Raw genomic sequence first — 21,231 nt, 5'->3', positions numbered from 1 at the left:
CTTAGAGACCAGTCCACGGTCTAGAAGGCTCAGTAATGCTCTCACTCAGTACAAGCTGGTAAAGGAGTAGGGATCCTCTCGGAAAGCTTTTCTGTGCCCTGCAGGCCTGCAATGTGGCTCTCCAGTGGGAGGTCAGAGCTTCCAGAACTTGCCGCAGCCAGGAGGGCTCCGCGGGCATACTCTCTGCAGCTTGTACTCTCAGGTAGCAGCCCCCGTGAATGAGTTTTAAACCAGCTGCTTCTGGAATACGTCTGTATTAATAATGCCTTTCGGTTACGCAGCGATAATAACTGGAGCGTGCAGCTCCATGCCAGGGCAGGGCCTGACAAGGCTTCCTCCCTGCCTCGGTTGTGTGTAGGTAGAGAATGTGTTTTTGGCCTTTCTGTGGAGCAGGAAGCAAACACCAATTGAGGGACAGGCTGGGGTGGGTGTGGAAAGCTGTTTCCCAAAATAGCGTCATGCTGTGGCATTTATTCTTAAAAGAAAAAACGTTGTCGCAGGCCTGAAAGTTCTGTGCTGCATTGTGACGCTCTCAGGGTGGCCTCTGGTTCATCACGGGCCAAACAATGGCGGCCACCGGCAGCTCTGGGGCTTCGAGCGGAGCACAGCCCAGGGCTCAAGACTGGAGTCCTGTACTTCTTGGCAGACACACAAAAAATAAGAAGACAGGAACGGCTAAACGTCCAGGGCATTTAGTTTGTGGCTCTCATCTGGCCCTCACCTAGCCTGAGCACGGTAACAGCCGAAGCTCCTACCTATGGCCCAGTTCCGCCCTCTCAGGGGATTAGACTTCTGTTTTTGTATCCCAGCTCCACCCGCTGTGTGACTTTGGGTAAGGTGCTTGACCTCTCTCAGCCAGCCTGATCCTCTGTAAATGGAGATGTTAGTACCACGCTCCCGGTTATAAGGGTTAAATGAGATATTTTATGTAGAGGCTGAGACCTGGCGGCCCATGACCACTGCTCAGTGAATGTCAACCAAGGTAGCATCGTTACTACTCCTTCAGGGATCCGAGCCTTTGCCTTGCCCTGCCTCCCAGGCTACTGGCTTCTTCTTCTTTTTTTTCAAGCTGACATTTTCTCATTTCTGAGATAGGTAGAAACGACATGTTTGCTCATAAAATTTCAGGTGTAACTCAGCTTTGCTCACATGTCATAGACTGCTTTACAGGAATATTTTTCCACTGAAATGTCACAATTGCATGATTCACTGCCACACGTTGGGCCTTGACTCATATCATTTCCTCCGACCTGATCCACAAAGGGTGGCATCTCGCTGGGGAACTGCACAACATACGGAATGCTTCACGAATTTGTGTGTCATCCTCACTCAGGAGCCATGCTCATTTTCTCTGTATCGTTCCAATTTTAGTATATGTGCTGCCGAAGCAAGCACCAGGCTATGGTTTCTTGAGTGACGAGGGAGACTCCATCTCCCCTGTGGGAGGCAGCACAAAGGAGAAGGGAGCACGCACACCCTGGAGTCCCTCTGCCAGGCTCAAACCGTGCCTCTGACAGCCCTTCTGCTGTTTAACTTCAGGCACATTCCTTCACCTCCCCGTGCTTCAGATCCCTCTCTGCAAGTGGAAAAACAATAATAGGATCTGCCTTCTAGGGGTGCTGTGAGGATTAATGCGTTCATCCACAAGAAGCCCTTCCGCTTGGCGTGGGGCGAGTGCCCAGGAAACAGTAATTGTCCCACGTCCGGGCAGGGCATGGTGCAGTGCCTGTTATCAATGTGGCGCTCAACAAATCACTCTTTGCTGGGTTGGATCCAATGGGATAGACCAGCTACCATTGGTTCCTCCTTGTTTCCCCCCCCCCCCTTCTCCCAGGTTCTGTTGAAAGTCTTTAAATGTATGGCCCATGAGAAATAACAGAGGTATCATGGGTGGACAACTGCCCTTGTTTGCAGGATCTGAGCAATTTCTTGGGATGCAGGATTTTCAGTCCTAAACCAGGATGGGCCTGGCAAACCAGGATGGTTGGTCACCTGACTACTACTTGCATCTGCCATCTATGGGGCCAAGGCTGAGGTGTTTGCTCCTAGAGGAGCAAATGGAGGGGTGGTGATGTCCTTAATGTTCCCCACCCCCAAATTTTTATCAGTGACTCCTCTCTCCCAAGTGCTACTGAAATCTGCAGCCTGCAACCCTACTCTGCACTCGCTGGTCACAAATATTCCAGAGGCGGAACGTGTTGGCCGGGGGTGGTGGAAGGACGTATCTTGAACAGAGCAACATTCCTCTTAGTCCTGCTTCCAGGCAATCACACTGATTTCTTGAGAGGTTGGTGCTGATGGAAACTTGGGGTCCCATTTCCCACCAGACTGGGAGTTGGTACCTCTGGTTCTAATCTCCACTTTCCTCTCTTTGAGCTGTGTGATCCAGGATAAGAAGCCTAACTTCTATGGGAATCCAATGTCCTCATCTGTAAAACAGGAAGAGAATTAGATAACCCTTCTAGCTCATTGTGCCCTGTGGGGCAGGGCCGGTGTGGTAGGCAGGGAGGCTGGCTGAGAGGATTAAGATGGCAGGAAGCTGCCCGGCTGCCCTGCTTGTGCTGAGGCTGCTCTGCCCCTCCCTGCTGAGCACTGGGTCCTTTCCACTTTGATGGGAGCCCTCCATAGGCTTGGTGACTTCATCTGCTGGCCATGCCCTGAGGATGTCTCACCTGGGCCATGTTACTGATGCTTTCTTAGCCTGAGGTTCCTCATCTATGAAATGATGACACTTAAAAAATCTCTTGTTGAGTTGTTGTGAGAGTAGTTCATTGCAGGCCAAGTACCTGGATTCAGGAGAGGGATTTGTACACAAGGATATAAAATCAGTCTTATTTTATATCCATACTTCATTTTCAGTTCAATCATCAAACTCTTGTTTATTGAACACTTACTGTGTGTTAGGTACTGAGTTAGGCCCTGGGGACACAGTGATGAATGGGGCACAGTTCCTGGCCTCAAGGAGCTCAAAGAAGACCCAAGGGGTAAGTGTGCAGGTTATTTATTCTCCTTCTCCTTTTGTCTTTTTTTTTTTTTTTTAATAGGCTCCATGCCCGTCATGGAACCTAAAGCAGCGTTTGGACTCATGACCCTGAGATCAAGACCGGAGCTGAGATTAAGAGTTGTATGCTTAACTGACTGAGCCATCTGGGCACCCCTACTTTTGTCTTTTTTTAAAAAAAGATTTTATTTATTTTTTGAGAGAGAGAGAGAGGGAGAGAGAGCATTAGCACGAGCAGGGGGAGGGGAAGGAACAGAGGGAGAAGCAGGCCTCCCACGGAGCAGGGAGCCCGACACGGGGCTCGAGCCCAGGACCCTGGGATCACGACCTGAGCCGAAGGCAGACGCTTAGCCAGCTGAGCCACCCAGGTGCCCCTCCTTTTGTCTTTTTCTGAACAACAGTTTATTAAGAGCTCACACTGGCAAAGATTGCTAGATCTCTAAGCACTACAATCTTTCCCTTTCTTTTTACTGACAGAATCCCTATATTGTTGGGTATGGTAAGATGCCCACTAAAACATCCCAGCCTTCTTTTTAGAGGTGTGTATGTGGTGGGGGAGGGGGGCTAGGGCAGTGAAATATGACTGGAAGTCATTGAGTGGGGCTTACAGGGAAAGCCTTTTAAAGGGGGATGACTCAGCCAGAAGGTTCCACTTGTCTTTTCCCTGCATCTTCCTTCTCTTTACCTGGGGCACTGAAGTGAGGACGGGAGCTCCAGTATCCATCTTATGAACATCAGGACAGAGATCACCCTTGGAGCTGGAAGGAGCCTAGGTCCTTCATGACGTTTTGGAGTCACCATATCTGCTTTGGACTGTTTAACTCCACTCTTATTTTATAAGGGGAAAAAAATCTGTTTGATTTAAAACAATATTTTAAGTCATAGTTACTAGTGGCTGAACACAATTTCTAGTTGATCTATTGAATAGATGTGGAGCAGAGTGCAGAAAGAGACCTAATTTTCCCCCCTAAATGTCAAGATGTGAAGGTCATGAAAAATCTAACAAATGAGAACTTAATGTTAAAACACAAGACACCCATTAATCTTTCCCAGTGTATACCAAGAGAAGCTGACTAAACCTGCCTTTTCTTTGAAGATTTATTTATTTATTAGCGGGGGAGGGGCTGAGGGAGAAGGAGGGGGAGAGAGAATCTCAAGCAGACTCCCTGCTGAGTGTAGAGCTAGATGCGGGGTTCAATCTCACAATCTTGAGATATGACCTAAGCGAAATCAAGAGTCCGACGCTCAACTGACTGAGGCACACAGGTGCCCCAAACCTGTCTTTTCTTTGTATGCCCTCCATAGGAAAGTTGAGTTTGAAATACCCTTAAATCCTGGTCTCTTTAAGGACTGACAACCAGAGAATTAAATTAACAGAATTAAGTTTGTTATTTCAGCTTTGTCGACACGAGATGATGAGCCTGAATCATGTTTTTTCTTAGTAGAGTGCTTACAAATGCTCAAGACGTTTATTAGAAACCCAGACTGTTTTATCCATCTGCATGTTCCCGTTATGGTTGTATTTTTAATAATATTAAAGGAATTAGAATTTTTTAAATTCACCTAGCATACATTTTTACTCATTCTAAGCAATAAGAATAGCTTGCACTTATTGAGCACTTACTCTTTGCCAGTGGCTGATAAATACTTAACAAATGGAGCCTCACTCAATCACTTCAACATTCCTATCGAGACACATGATATTATTACTGCCATTTTGCAGATGGGGAAACTGAGGTAAAGGGAATTCAGGTAGCCTGTTCCAGGTCACAGAGCTAAGAAGTGATGATGGGATATGAACTCAGGTAGTGTTAAAAGTAACTCCTATCCTGAAATATGTGAGTGACTTTGAACAAACCTATTTCTTTACATACGAAAAAGATAAATTTTCTAGAAACTTTACTTAAATCTGCCCAAGAACATACTGAATTCACCCAAGATCTTGGGCCATCTCCAAGAAGTCCCTGGTCTTAAGGGATGGTAAAGAAGATGTTCCCTAATTTGAAGGCAACCAACATGTATAATATTTTTGCATTCTCATCCTTATTTAGAACATCTGAATTCCATGACCATTCACTTAAGCAGGGAGAAAGGAAGCCAAGGGAGACATTCAATGTTCAATGCCTGGTAAGTCTTCAGATGCTTATCAGAATGATAACCTGCCTGATAACACACCGTTTGTTGGCTTTCTTCTCTTACCCGTCTCCCTTATCAGCGCTTCCTGGGATCACCTCCCAAATAAATGTCATACACTCAAATCCTTATCTCAGGATCTGCTTCTGGGGAACTCAGAATTTTAACACTCATGTTATCTAAAACATCCATCCATCCATCCATCCATCCATCCAACCATCCACCCATTTAACCTAACCAACCTACCATATGCCAGGAAACATAGGAGGTACTCAGGGTAAGATATAAATAAATCACTCCCCTTGAATTAAAGTTGCTCAGTTGAATGACTTTGTATTTCCCTTGTAACCAGTCAGAGATATTTGATACACTGGCTGCCAAAGAAGCATTGGAAAGACTGGAGAATTCCCTGTTCAGAATCTTGAAGAGGGCTTTTCCAGCAGAGCCAGCCCTGCAGGGGAAAGCAGTGCCTGGCACGCAGGAGGTATTCAAGAAATGCTTAGTGAATGAGTGGACAAATGGGCAGAATGAACAGATGGATTGATTATAAAGTAGATTAGGTTTTCTCTGGGATTCACCTCCCTTGCTTTAATTTGCAATTAAAAATACTATCTCAGAAAAATCAGGAAACTCATTCAGGTAAGGTGAGTTTGAGATCTCTCCCAGCAAAGATTTTACATTTAAAAGAAGAGGGAGCAGGGAGACAGATGAACCCAAAAAAGGACCTCTGTACAGGTGTGGGGAGATTTGGGGGTGGCAGCCTTTTCTGGTATACCTCAAATCATAGAATACAAGAAGGTTAATCCAAGCTGCAGGAATGAAGAAGACCATGTTTTGAGCCCCTGCATTATCCGTTGACGTGTGTGATCCACAAGCTATTTTTTTTATGATTCCTGTATATTTGGGAGTTCTAAGAATGACAGCTCTTAATGCTCCGCACTCTGCTGTATGGAGGGGCCTGATGAGGCCCGAACCCTGAAGAGTTGCCAAAAAGATGAAGGGTGCAGATAACTGGTGTTCTAGAGGAGTTCCTGGTGGGCTTTTGTTTTATGGCTGGCTCCTGGAGGACTAGATGGAGTGGAAGGGGCTGGAGCTGGTACTTGGAATGTGGGTAGCATTCGGCTGGCTAAAGAAAAGAGCGTCAGTCCTCATTTATCAGAAACTTAACTGTGTGCAGGCTCTGTGGTAAGGGCTCCTGAGCAGAATCTCATTTAATCCTCCCTAAACTCAAACACGTACCTATATCATGATCCCCATCTAAGATGAATGTTAGAAGAGTTAAAGAATGTGCTCACATCAAAACAATAAATAAAAGGCAGGACCCTGCTTCTAGAGCCTGCCTCCTTTGGTGTTATTTCTTGGGGAGCTGGTAGGGAAGTTAGAAATGAAGAGAGAGGAGAAGGAGGAGGAGAAGGAGAAGGAGGAGGAGGAGGAGGAGGAGGAGAAGGAGGAGGAGGAGGAGAAGGAGGAGGAGGAGGAGGAGGAACATTCTGCAGTGATCGTGGCCTTAAGTGAGTGCAGGACAACATTCCATCCACTGCTTCCTTGGTGGCAAGTTTCCTTGTAGGTCTGAACCAGAGTGGAAATAGGGGCTGTCTGTGATCTTTCATACAGGGGGAACACACCACTAGGTATTCATATCTCAGTGCTGACAGTGGGTCATTCAAATGTGGGTTCAGGGGTCTCGTGCAGAGAAGGCTTCAGTGACCTGGGTGGAGCCTAAGTGGGAAAGGGTACATTCTGACTGACGCTGGGTGCAGCCGTGGGCTGCGGAGCAGAATGGCTCCCCTCTTTGCAAGGGTTCAGCCTGAGACACACTTGAATGTCAAGTACTCTCGTACCATGGCCTTGCCACCAGAACAGTTGGGAAGCATAAAAATGGAACCCTCCCCCCGCCCAGACTTGCTTTATCACGTACCTCATCTACTGCCACTGTGGTTTCTTTCTTTTTAAAATTGTTAATTGTGGGAAATTACACAAAACATAAAATTGACATTTAAACCATTTAAGTGCACAGTTCAGTAGGGTTAAGTTCATTCACACTGTTGTGCAACCAAACTCCGGAACTCTTCTCATCTTGCAAAACTGAAACTCTATACCCATTAAACAATTCCTCGTTCCCACTCCCCCTGGCCCCTGGCAACCATCATTCTACTTTCCATCTCTATGAATCTGAATGTTTTAGATATCTAATGTAAGTGTCATCATATTATATCGATCTTTTTGTGACTGGCTTTTTTCCCTCCACATAATATCCTCAAGGTTCATCCATGTTGTAGCATTTGTCAGAATTTCCTTCCTTTTTAAGGATGAATAGTATTCCATTGATGAACACACAACATGTTGCTCATCCATTCATCGGTTCATGGACACTCTGGTTGCTTCTACCTCTTGGCTATTGTGACAACTGTTGCTATGAATATGGCTGTACCAATATCTCTTTGAGATGCTATTTTCAATTCTCCTGGGGATATAGACCATTGTTTCTCGTGTTCAATGGTCACTGGAGAGAAAAAAGAAGGGGAAACTACCAAAAAAATTTAAAACTTCACCAAGAGCTCTGTAAAAACCCATAAAGACAGTGTAACAGCCAAGAGAGGAGAGAAACCCACAGCCATACTGAGCAGTTCCAGAAGCAATTTCTAAGCCGCAAATATTGGGCAGCTGCCAACCCTTGTGGGGTTAGAAAATATTCTGGACCTGCCATATCCATTTCCCTCGTGGATTCCTCAGTGGTACCACGGTTAAATCCTTGCTTTGGGTCCTGCATTCAGCTGGGCATTATTCGAAATTTGTTCTCATAAAGAGTCAAGTCTAAATAGCTGGAGATTCCAGCCATAACAACCAGCCACTCCCAGCTCTGCTCTAGAGGCTCTAGACAGGAGGCAAGAGTCTCAAAAGACGTTGTTTAGCCTTCAGGTGTTCTTTCTCCTTAGCTTGGAAGGCTTGGCCTATCAGCAGAGCCCAACTGCACACCATCTGGGCTCTCAGGGGAAGGTGGATGGAAGTGTGGTGGGCTAGATGCAGGGCAGATGTCCTTTACAGAGACCCTGTGTATATCTCCCGTTTCTGGGAGAGAGAGGGGGGCTTGTAGGAGGTCCCCATGTCCCCTCAAAAGGCCTGGTTCTGGGGGAAGCAGGGGGAAGCACAAGGTGAAGATGCCTCATTCCTCTGGCAGGAGCTGTCCCTTCTAAGGTTCTTAGCTGCAAGTACCAGGCTGCAGCTGGCTCCACGGGAATGGGTGGGGGTGGCAGCAGGCAGTGGAAACCTGCTCAGGGCTCAAAATTTTTGTGCTCGAAGCCTAAGAAGAGAGGGCTTGGTGTCTTCTGTCATCATTCTGCACTAAGGGGGCTTCTGGCTGGCATTCCCTGATGGGCTAAGTCAAACAGGCCTGGAAGGGAGCAGGGCGTGGCTCTGGTTCCAGAGGCAAGCTTCCCAGAGGCTGTGTTCTCTGGCTCTGGACGGCAAGGGCTGCTTGGAGCTGCTGCATTGGTTGTGCACACTGGCCCCTTTTCAGGATCTGCACTTGGAATCCTGATAGAGCTGGAAGGGGCCCTGAAGATCTTCTCGTTCAAGCTAGTCAAAACAAGTAGAAGTTTTAATCTAGTCGGACATGTGAAATGACTTGCCCCAGGCCACAGTGTTAAAAAAGCAGATCCAGAAGCATAACCCGGAAGTTTCTTTCCTCCGTCTTGTGGTGCTTCCTCTGAAGTAAGGCACAGAGTCTCAGGCTAGTTGTCTCAAGCATGATAAACACAGCTTCAATCAGGAAAGAGGCCATCACGACGACATGTACCATGCAGGCAGGTAATAACAGGTACGTGCAGGAAGTAGAAAAATTTGGCTTCGGTCAGTTTAAGAGATGGCTCTTCCTGAAATCTCTCTGCTACTAATCAAGTTCTTGAAAGAGTCTCTCTTCCCAGAGAGAACCTATATTCTCCGGCTCCATTTAGTTATTCTCTCGAGCTGAGCAAAGAATCCTCTCTTCTGGTCACCCGAATAATAGTTCTTTTCTGAGACTTCAAATCGATAAACCCACATGATCTTTTCTCTTTGTTGATCTGTCTTCCATTTTCTCCTTGATTGGCTTCTCCAGACCTGGATGTATTTGACCTGTCTGCAGGAGCCAGGGCAGTACCTCTCCCAGTAATCTGGAGCCTTCCACACCGAGCCCAGACGATCCAGATTGCAGCTGCTGTCTACCCCTGAGTATCTTCTATGCACCAGAAGCATTCCCATATACTATCCTAATCTTCACAACAGTCCTAAGTGACAGCTACAGTGACACTCTGCAGGGCCGGAGGCTGGGAGGCTCTGCTGTGCTTGAAGTTCTAAGAGGGAAAGGGAACGGGAGAGGGTGGGGGAGCAGGGGAGAGGGAGCGGGAGCAGGGGAGAGGGAGCGGGAGAGGGTATTGCATTCAGGCCTGACTGAGCAGGATCTTTCCCCTCACCACAGCCCACCCTGCCCCAACTTTGTCTGGTGAGAGATGCTTGGGCAGCTAACTCAGTAACATACAAGATTCCAGGATTCATAGGGAGGCCTAGAAAGTGGGGATTGGTTAGCCCTTTGGCATTATTTGAGGCTGTATTCTAAGGCCTGGACTTCGGGATGAACAGTCATGGAAAGGGTTATCCCAGCTGTGTTCACCCTGTGGCATCTAAAGAGTTTAGAACTGCGTCAGAAACCTTCCCCCAGTGAGCAGACAGGAGTCTAGAGAGGACACTGCCTTCCTCAAAGGATGACACTTACTCTCTCTCCGAGGACACTGCAGCATCTCCTATGCCTGCTCATCCCTCAGAGGCATGCCCGTGGGGAGCTTGAGAGGCACGGGATCACAGAGCCCCATGCTTGGAAGAGACCTTGGAGGTCATCTGGTCCAGTGATGTTCAAATGTGTCATCAGCAGAAGAAACTTTATCTACATGAAATCTTACAGGGAGATTGTAGCAGATTCTACTGATACCCTGCATGTGTCCCCTCAGCCCACTCCAGGGATCACCTGCAACAGATTCTGGATGCTCCCGAGGCTGTGACTGGCCACGTCCAGGTCACATGCACTTTTTGGAAAGAAAGGAACAGGGCAGTGCCAGCTCTACCTCCTGAGACTGGGAGACAGGTACTTTCCTAAAGCACATCAGAGGGTGTTACTAGAAGAAAAGTAAAGTGGGTGTGGACTACACCAAAGCCACAGAGGTCACTTCTAGCAGTAACCCTCATACTTTAAAGTGAACACAAGTCACCTCAGGACCCTGTAGGCACAGATTCCTGGGGCTCACAGTCAAGATTCTAATTCAGGACATTTGGAATCTACATTTCCAAGGGTGCTGATGTTGCCAGTGCCAGCGCCTGGCATGCCGGTGCTCAAGGACCATGAAGTTTCTCAAGCTGCTGCTGAAGCTTCTGGAGTAGCGCCCTGGAGACAGGCCTCTTTGAGGACTCTGTGGGATATGGCCAGAGAGCAGTCTGCTCTGCCATGTTTTCCTGGGTATTACTGTCTCCTGTGCTCTTCTTGTGGATCAGGAGATGGTGGGCTTGGCCAAAGGAGGCCTCTTTCCCTTACAGATCCTTTCTTAAGCCGTGGCCTTCTGTTTTAGGAATAGGAAAGGAAAAAGGATTGCCCTGGAGGGACCCAGAGCTAGGGTGTGGGCCATAGGGGAGTGATTTGTCCACCCTGAAGAAAGAAGTTTCTGAAAATAAAGATTGTGTCCTTTACCTCCTAACCCCTCACCTCAGCAGAAGGCAGGGAGGGGGTGGGCTCTTAGAGACCCAGAAAAGACCAATGCCCCAGAATTGCTATGTGCTGAGACAGGTTCCTTGCAGACACATCCAGATGTACCTAAAGACCGAGCCCCTAAGACGGGAGCTGGGTTGAGGTGAGACCTGATGGGCCCCATGGCAGCCAAGGCAGAGGCAGCAAACTCCAGTCTTGTCTTACCTACTCGAGGCATCCGAAGTGCTAATAACTCCAGTGCGGCCCAAGACCCATATAACGGAGGTGTGGTATCAGCCATATACACCGTTTACATTTTTCAGCCGCCAGATTACGAAGGTAAAAAGAAACAGGTGAGCCTGATTTTAATACTGTATTTTGTTGAACCCAACATACCCAACACATTATCATTTCAACACATCTAGAATTTGAAAACGCTTCCTGAGGTATTTTACATTCTTTTCTTCACGTACAATCTTTGCAATCTGGTGTGTACTGTACAGGGGGTGGCACATCTCCTTCGGGACCAAGACACATTTCAAGTGCTCCCTGACCACACGGGGCTGGTGGCTGCTGAATTGGGCAGCGCGGCTTTCATTCCAGCGGGCCAAAGCTGTCCGCCACCGCTCCCCGTCTCCTTCCTCTTCCCGAAAGATGTGGGTGTCGCTTGGATGCTGAGCAGAGAGAGTAGCAGGCCCAGCGGAGGGTCAGTCACAGGGGTGGTAGTGGGTGTGGAAGCTTAGGCGGAAGGATGGCAGCCGGCTGGTTCTGTGACGTTCTCTTCTGTGCTGGTGGCTCTGTGCGTGAGTCACGCTGGGGGCAGGGAGGCTCTCTTCTGACGCGGCCCCGAGGGCCTTCGTGTGCGGGGGCGGGAGGGAAGGGCTGAGGCAGGGGAGGAGGGGTGCTGAGGGAAAATGGAGGGATGCGTCTGGCGTCACAAAAATAGACCTGTCTGTGGGCTGGTCACAAAAACTCAAAATACCATTTCCCCGTGCAGGGGGTGGGCAGGACAAGGCAGATGTTAAAGAGGGACGTGTTTTTACAGTTAACGTACTCAGGAAAGATCGTGAAGACTGGGGTCCTCAGAAAGGTCAGGGTCTGGGGCTCTTTGCAAATTGGAACCTAGGGGCGCCTGGGTGGCTCAGTCATTAAGCGCCTGCCTTCGGCTCAGGTCATGACCCCAGCCAGGGTCCTGGGATCGAGCCCCGCATCGGGCTCCCTGCGCAGCCGAGAACCTGCTTCTCCCTCTGCCTGCCGCTCCCCCTGCTTGTGCTCTCTCTCTCTCTCTCTCTCTCTCTGACAAATAAATAAATAAAATCTTTAAAAAAAAAAAAATTGCATCCTAGAGTTGTCTCCGTTCTCCAGACTTGTGTCTGAAGGACCATTGTTCTTTCCCGAGACACATGGTCTGTTTTCAGCCCTTCCTACCCGATTCGAACATTGAAGAAAAGGTGCCTCATGTACAATCTGCCGCTGGCTTCTAAACTGTGCAGACAGACGTCCTGTCTTTGAAAAGCAGCTGGTCAAACACGCTCTCACAGGACGTAGTCACAGAGCTCAAAGTCTTTTGGGAAGAGCGCTTTCCCCTAGCAGGAGCTATGGCCGTCACCGGGGCCTAGGAGCCCAGGCTAGGTTTGAGCCCCCTCTTGGTACTTGCTAGGCCTCTGCCTCCTGTAACCTCAATTTCCTCTTCTACCACATGTGGATAATAATCGTTCCCATTTGACGGGACGTTGGGAGCACCAAAGGAGGTAACGGGTGTGCTATGCTTAGGACAAAGCCTGGCACGTTCCGCCTTGACTGTTGGTCTGCAGGAAATCCTGGCTCTCCTGCCATTCGGTGCCATGCTGGCCAGGTGGAATCTTCTTGTTTACCAAAGTGCTGTGTGTTTAAATTAGCGCAACATGACAGATGTGGAATATGACACAACACACAGAGAAGGGGGATTTGGCCACAGCTGCTGAGGGAATTGATGGCAGAACTCAGGACAAAGACCTAGAATTTCTATTTTCCTGTGCTTATTTAGCAGGGTCTTCTCGGTCTCAGAACTAGTGTCTTAAATTTCAGAAAGCACAGAGAGGAAAGGGGTAAGGAAGGGTTTGAATATGTAACCCTAGAGCAAACACAGCAGCCTCATCTGAAAAGGCAAAAAAGAAACCCTTACATGTAAAGTACCAGACACTCAAAAGAATAGATGATATAAATATATAATGTAATACGGAGTCACCGAAAATGCTTAGAGTGAACACTGATGTGACATGGGAAACCCTTTGCATCTATGTCAAAGAAAAAACAGGAAATAAAACTGCACAAAATTTACTGCTAAAAATTAAATATATACACCCCCCCCAAATGCTCTAAACCAGACGTTATGTTTGCCTCTCTCTGTTGGACAATAGTTTTTTTCTTGATGCTTTGGTGTATTTTCTACAAAGAACATTCGCTACTTTCACAATCAGGAAAAACAATGAAGGTTATGAAAGATTTTCAGCCTCTGGTTTCCACCAGGGAGCCTGTAGCTCATTCTCTCTCTCACAGCCTTGCAGGACTCCTAGCGGCTTCAAAGCCTGCTCTGTTTACAAGAGGATGATTATGTGGGGTGTCCAGGGAGATTGACTGAGAGAGAACAAAGTGAGACATGTTTTATTGAAGATGCTAACCAGAGTCAAGACAGTCTCACAACAGAAACCTTTAATGAATTCAGTGGACGGCTGTTCCAGTCAAAGTAAATTGGGTAAATGGCAAATGGGAATGTTAGCAAGATCTGCAAGGGAGGATGATAGACTTCTTTATCTATTTCTATGGGGAAGAGATTACAAATAAAGTCCAGATGACCATGGTTCTTATTTAGTCAGGGATGGAGTAACTCAGCTGATTGGGAGTCTTGTGAGCTCAGCGGCAGAGGTTTCGTCCCCCACCTCATTCCGTGGGTTTTCTTCCCAATCCCGAGTGGGTTCTGCCTCCCGCCTCCCTGGCCTCAGAGTCTTGCCGGTGGCTGTCTTCCCAAACCTGCCTACTCTGTCTTGCTATCTGAATGTAGTCCTTCTACCTTAGATCTGATTTTTCCTGTCTGCCCAGGCACCTTGCGTCTGTCCATTGGCCCCATACTTCTTTGTTGCATTTGACCCTTAGCCTGTGCCTCAGGTCCCTGCCCTGCAGCTCTGGTGAAATTAGTCTTGCTTCTCTTTCATGTCTGGTCTCAGCTGTGAGAGCCGCAGGTGAGAGCCTTCTTCCTCTTGTGAGCCCGGGAGAGATAGCTGCCCATCACTGACCATTTGCATTTTCGCTAGAATCTCTGTGACTCTGTTATTCTCGACAGTCATTCCACAGCTGTAAGAGCGCTGAAGACCGGGAGATGGATACTGATGGGCTGGGGCAAGCCTGCCCGGTGAACTTAGTTCTGCCACTTCCTAGTTGGGAGACTTTGGGCAGGTTACTTAATCTCTTTCAGCCGCAATTCCTCATCTGCAAAAGGGTGATTATAATAGTTTCTTGCTAAGGTGAGTTATTACATGTAAAGTGCATCTACGTGGTCTGGCACATAGCTAGTGCTCCACTAATATTAGTTGTTACAATATTTTTATTTTATTATAAAAGCAACCTAACCTATCAGGTAGGAAGAGCCTGGGCTCCAGAGTCGGGAAGACCTGTTTAAACTGCTCTTCTGACTGTGGCTACCTGGGGGCATACCTGTGTGCTTCAGTTCCTTCTATGAAATGGGATAATGAATAGTACAGACTCCAAGGCTTGTAGTAGGGACTACCTGAAATAATGGAGATGAAGCACTTGCAAAATGCCTGATACAAAGCGCCGCCAGATGTTTGCTATTGTTTGCATGACACACGATGGACAGTTTCTCCAGCTTTTTCTAGGAAGGATGACTATGAAATTATTATTATTATAAAGATTATTATCATTATTTTATAGCATTCCAGAGTTGACATTTGAATTCTAAAGTAGATCAAGCTTTCATGGTTGTGCTGCAGAACTGTAACAATGTAAGATCGAGATCAGGACCCGGATTGGCAAGCTTGGTTTTCCCCGTCCAGGAGAATGAGCTCATTTTATCCTAAACCAGATTCTATTTGTCTCGAATGCACATGAGCTGAAACCAAGGGGCGTCTGAATGGGTGAATCTGACGGCCAAAGGCAATGTGTTCAGGTGCACGTGTGGATCATAAGGTTAATGATCTCATTTCCTTACTTAATATAATATAAAGCAAAAGTGAGAATCCTTTCAAAAAAATTATATTTTGTTCAAGACTACAAAAGTGACTCAAAATCGTCCCAGGAATCTCTAGGAACAGGAAAATATGACCTCAGGGAGCCAGCTAGGGGTAGCTAGTCATCTTCTGGAGAAGGCCAGCTTTTGACATCATTACAAAACCTCCCTGGTTTAAAATGATCATAAAGCTCAAGGAGGAAAACTTTCCTCCTTGAAGGAAACATGCTTTGTGAAAACTAAACCTTGTCATCACTTAAATCTCTCACTCATAAGTTCCCATTTCCAAAAACCTCTGTAGTAAAATCTACCTGTTAGAAAACATAATTGAATTCTAGATTTGCCAGAACGAGTCACGTTAAGTACTAACGCAATACGAGGGTTGCTGTGTGCATGAAATCGGCTTTACGTCAGATATTAAAAAGATTTTATACCCATTGGTTTACTAATAATGAATTGGCTTTATGAACCAGATACCAGACGGGTTTTCTAAGCAAAACCAAGTACCAAGGAATCCAGGGACCAGCGCATGGCTTCTGGGCTTATCAGTAGAGAGTTAGTTATATATCAGAGTGGGGTTTCTGTATTCAAATTTAGACTTTGGGGCCACATTGTTTCCCCCACCCAATACCTAGAAGATTAGTTTCAGTAGCTTGGAAAAAGTCCTCAAGGTTAAGCTTGTTTACAAAGCTCACCAGAGAAAAGCCAGTGTTCTTTTTTTAAATTTTTTTTTAAAGATTTTATTTATTTATTTGAGAGAGAGAGAATGAGAGAGAGAGAGAGCACATGAGAGGGGGGAGGGTCAGAGGGAGAAGCAGACTCCCTGCTGAGCAGGGAGCCCGATGTGGGACTCGATCCCGGGACTCCAGGATCATGACCTGAGCCGAAGGCAGTCGCTTAACCAACTGAGCCACCCAGGCGCCCCGAAAAGCCAGTGTTCTTGACCTCAAGATCTATACGGATTCAACTGAAATGATTGAAAAGGAGGGGATCACCCAAAACCAAAACAAAACACAAACACAGCAGCTCTCCTCAATTAAAGCATAGTCTGCTTAGAAGAGGCTATTAAGTAAAAGCGGAATATGCTTTTTTTTTTTAATAGCAATATAAGGACTATGCACAAATGTGAGAGTCGTTGACACCGATCAGGTGGTGTTTATCACACTCCCAGGTGTATCTAGTGCTATGGCGCTATGGTACCTGCCACACAAATCAGTCTAAACAGAACGGGGTTTTTCTCTTACACTCTAGTATGTTTACAAAGTGCTACAAGTGCTGGCTGAAAACCCCCACTCCCAGGCACCACCTCCCGAGGCTCTGATCCAAGAGGTCCCAGGCACATCTGGGAATCTTCATTTTTCTTGAGGAAGTGCATCAGGTGGTTCTGAGATAGGCAGTCCACAGACTGAACTTTGAGAAACACTTGATTTAGCAAACATAAGAAATCACTAACCAAATCAGAGCACTGCACATTGCAGAATGAGGAAGACTAAAAAAATCAACAGTATAATTCTATAATTATGGGAAAGCCAATATATTTAAAAGTTGTCTAAGATCTGTTTTTAAAAATTTGCAGGTAAGTGTTTAAAAGGGCTAGTAAGCCCTTAGAAGAGGCATGGAAGTGAACCCAAGCCAGCTGGTTTATTTAGTAAGTGGTATTAATCAATTCCATGTGTATTAGTATCTAGTGGTAGTCCAGTGGTTCTCTACTTTGGATGGATGTATAGTAGCATCATCTGGGAGCTTTGAATAAACTCACCCCTGGGTCCCAGCTCCAGAGATTGACTCAACCGTTGTGGACTAGGGCCCAGGCATGGGCAAGTTTATAAAGCTGCTCAGGTGATTCAGATGTGTAGGTAGGGCCCATCCCCACTCGCTCTCACACAGACACACAGACACACAGACACACAGACACACAGACACACACACACACACACACACACACACACAGACACACACACTTTAAAAAAAGATAGGTAAGGAAACTATAGTGGAGAGGGATTAAACAATTTGTCCAGGCCATAAATCTAGTTGCTGCATACTGAGGTAGGCTCCCATGTCAGAAAATTAGACAGCAAAATGCTCAGCAGAAGGGAAGATACCCTGATAGAAGCAGGGTGTGGAATCAAGCTGCCTCTGGTCTCCATGCAACCCAGGAAATAAAGAATCTGCACTAAACAAAGGGAATTGCAGGAAAGACTATTTCATAGGGGATAAAAGCTTCAAAAAAGGGATGCTTTCCTTTGCTGAAGAAGGCACAGGAAAGTACTAGAAGGTATAAAGTGTATTCCCAGGAGGCAAATTAACCCCTTCTTTCTGGTGAGTAGAAACAAGGTGGTTACAGGTTGCACGATATTTGGGAGGCAGCTTGGCATCTACCACCCCCTGCCTTTCTCCCCACCAGAGCTCACGGCAGACATTATTCACTGTTAGCAAGACTCTCTCTCCTGACCTCAGGCCCAGCCTCAAAATGTTTCTTAATACAGAACTCACCCACCACCAATGCATCCAGTTGGGCACATGAGGTAAAATGTATTTGCCTTCTCTGGTAACAGTGGACTCGCACCTAACTTTGAGTATCAGCTTGGCCCATTCCTACTGTGTGGTCTTGGGAAAGTTACTAACATTTCTGCATTTCATTTCTCCCATGAGTTAAAAGGAAGGAAAAAGAATGCTCATCTTGCAGTTTCATGTAAGGTAAATGACAAATAGAGCGTCTGGCACATAGTAGGTCTTTAATAGTGGTAGCCAGAACTGTGATTGTTTGTGAAGTCATGAGAGTGAGTATGACTGTCAACGGCCTTGAGGTAGACATGTGAAAATAGGTAAGACTCCAACATAGAGCCTTGGAGGCCTTGTTCAGTAAGAACCCTAGCCTGTGTGGAATCCCATATTTTACAAGGATGTTTCAAGCTGTGGATGAAATAAATGGGACTTGCCAAATCCCATGAGTTCACTGCATGACCCGCTGACTGCACATGGAGTAAATGCTCAGACGACAGAGCAATTCTTCACTCCAACGTCTGCAATTAGTCCCTGGATTATGAGAGCAGCAGGAAAAAAACAACATGGGTGAGAGATACTCAGGGGCCACAGACAGAGGTCTCTGTCTGCCCGTTTCACTCCCCTCCCCTGCCCAAATTGCCATCTCCTCTCATTTCATCCTAACCACAGCCCGTAAAGGTGTGTTATTATAAGGATGGTGCCTGTTTCACCCCCAGAACACTGAGGTCAGCGGAGCTAAATACCCCTCATTGAAGTGGTAGAGCCGAGATCTGAGATCATGCAGGTAGACTCCAGAGCTCTGTGCCAGGAACTAGACATGGTCCTCAAGATTCCTTCCCCCAAAACACGTGCTTTATAAATAGATCCTTCCAGGGGAACAGGCAGGTAATATTCTTGTGTTCCTTGACCACTCAGATTACTAGAATAATCTAAGAGCAGCAGTCCACCCCCATTAAATAAAAGCCCTGATCCTTCTTGTCAGTTACATTAGTTCAACTAGAGAATTAGAGGGCCAGGGAGCTGGAAGCTACAAAGCAGTGGTAATTTGTGTGGATGTATTAATTTGCTTTGATTTTCTCCAATTAAGAAATGAGGAGATTTGAATTCAGTCTTTATAAAATACCCTCACACGTGAGAAATCTCATCAAGTAGCACTTTGGGTCCTCTAAGAGTTAGAAGTGCTGTTGCTGGCAGGTAACATGGAACCCAGAGTGAAGAAAGTAAAATAAATACAGCATCTTTATATGTGGTAGGCTCGAGAATCAAGATAAATCCTCACAGGACAAAAGTAAGTTAAGATAAATGACTAAGCATGCACAATGATAACCTTTAAATGGATTATTATAGGCTGCGTGGCGCTAGCCTCTTTGGATTGGTGGCCACCGCACTGGGGTTCGATGCCATCAAGATATGGGAGATTTTGCGGAGGGGCTGGGGTTTTTGGTGGGTCTTTGAAAGAAAACAGAGCTAGCAGATGCTCATAAGCCAATGGGTTTTAAATGTGCCCAGAATGCACTTTCTTCTCTTGCAGATACAAGAGAGAGGATTTTATTTTAGAGAAGGATTTGTAGTTTGAATTAGAATAGCACTATTGTGACAAAGTTGGCTTTCAGGCTAAGTGATGTATTGTCTGAAAATTCTATCTATGCCTCCAGTGGGAGCTCAGAGTGGGTTATAGCTTACTACTATGTTTTGAAAATAAATCTATAAGCAGTAAGCAAGCAGAAGTTCTTTAGTGATATTGACTTACATGTCATTTTCCATCAGCCTAGGAGCTGTGATGATATAGATTAGGTTCCCTGGATGAAGCCTGGAGCTAGTTCATCAGTATAGCAATAGAAGTTTGGATGCTTCTAGAGTTTCATGGAAAAAAAGTATTTGGTCACATTTGGAGGATAACCTCAAAGTGCTTAAAAATGTACTGGGAAATTTGGACAAATTTTTTAAAAATGGTGTCACTTTATCTCTCATAAATCCACCTTTGAAAAGGTGAAGTGAAATGGCACACTGGGTAATCAGGGATCATCCATTTGGAAAGTTTATGAGATGATATGGTCAGGCCAATGAATAGGATTAAGTATTCATTGACGCGCAGAGAAACATCAAAGAGAGTCAGACCACAGATCTCACAATACCAGATAGATCTTCAAGCCTATTGGTTTCCTTCAAGTTCTAAAGTGCATGGGTCACATGACCTGACGAATATTAATAATGGCATCTAAGACCATTTCTGCCTGAATTCTCAGGTCCTGGGAGGTGGACTGGGAAGGGCAGAGAGAGGCATGCCTCTCTGCCTAATTGGAAATGCTTAAACAAAAGTGTCCAGGAATCTCAATATATTTAGAATAATACTTTGCTCTTTAGGAAATTAATGAAATGGGAACAATTATATCCTCAAGTCTGAAAGGAGTCTAAAACAAGACTGAATAATGGCTATTGTAAGTTGCAAAGACAGAAGCCAGGAATTGCTATGTTTGAATATTTGACCCATCAATTCTAAGGGAACTAATAGAAAACAAAATTGAATTGGTAATGAATTCATTGGACATCCAAGCAGTATTCTAGAAATGGGTTATGAATCACTCAAATTAAGGATATCAAAAGTGATATAGATTATGGTAACTTGAGTATTTTGCTCCCTTTTCTACTTGTCTTTATTATTTTTTTGCGTTGGTATATTTTACAATTTACTATTTATATCTTCATTATTATTGGGATTTTTTTCTCATTTCTTTGTAACATTTTAATGAAACTAATCCATCAGGTTGTAATTCAGTTTGGGAAATAAATAGATAATAAAATATTTTTGAAACATTTTAATAGCAAGATTTTCTCTTTGTTTTCTTGGCAGGGGAGGGAGCAGTAATAAACAAAGGAAATAAATTACATATTGTTGGTCCTAAAATATCCTTTCATAGTTTACTATGCATCTCTTTATATTTAAAATTTTGAATTTTCTTTGTTTTCAAGAACTAATTGACAATGGAAATGTCTTTTAAACATTTCCATATGCATTTTTCCCCATAATTAAATCAACTGTTGATGTGAGATTCCACTACATAAATCAAGTTTGTTCCTATTTCAAGAACCTTGCAAAATGCCTATAAAGCAATAATTAGAAAGAAAATACAGGCCACATAATTGTTACCAAATAAAATTTGGTGCATGTGGAATTGTTCAGATGAACAACTCCCAGAGAACTGGGAGTCAGTGCTTGGCCACAAGGACATCAGATATAATGGGAACAATTTGGGCCTCTAATATTTCCAAATGCTTTGCCCATCTTTAACTTTGCATGACTTCTGGATTAGATGGGCCACCAGCATGTTCTACCATGCTAAATATGGTGGTTCTCCACAGCTTCATGGCACTCAAGGGAAGAAAAAAACCCCCTGATGATTATCACCAGAAGGGAAGAGTAGAAACTTTCAAGTTCTCAGAAGGTTTTTAAAAACCACATTTACACACATTCTATTGGCTCTTGTTATCAAAGAGAACGTATTCTAGGGTGACTCTCAGCTGGGAATAGTTGTCATAGAGCTGCTGCAAATGCAGCTTCCCCTTCCTCTTGGTGGGAACTTGGAACAGTGAGCTTGTTCCTAGATGGGTTTGTTCACATAAATTCTTCTTTTCTAGTTGTTCAGCCTGTAGTAGAAACAA

At 45.5% G+C, this 21,231-nt stretch overlaps 1 non-coding gene across 1 annotated transcript; it reads right to left on the bottom strand.

Annotated features, from left to right (window-relative positions):
* Window positions 1-1,288: 1,288 nt before the first annotated feature.
* LOC113930008 lies at window positions 1,289-1,395 on the bottom strand. Its single transcript, XR_003522394.1, has one exon. It is a non-coding gene; the product is annotated as a U6 spliceosomal RNA (small nuclear RNA).
* Window positions 1,396-21,231: the final 19,836 nt, after the last annotated feature.

The sequence above is a fragment of the Zalophus californianus genome, chromosome 5 (assembly GCF_009762305.2).
Source record: "Zalophus californianus isolate mZalCal1 chromosome 5, mZalCal1.pri.v2, whole genome shotgun sequence".
NCBI classification, from domain to species: Eukaryota; Metazoa; Chordata; class Mammalia; order Carnivora; family Otariidae; genus Zalophus; species Zalophus californianus.
Note: the sequence above shows the minus strand (reverse complement) of the source record. Positions and strands in the feature narration are given on the sequence as shown.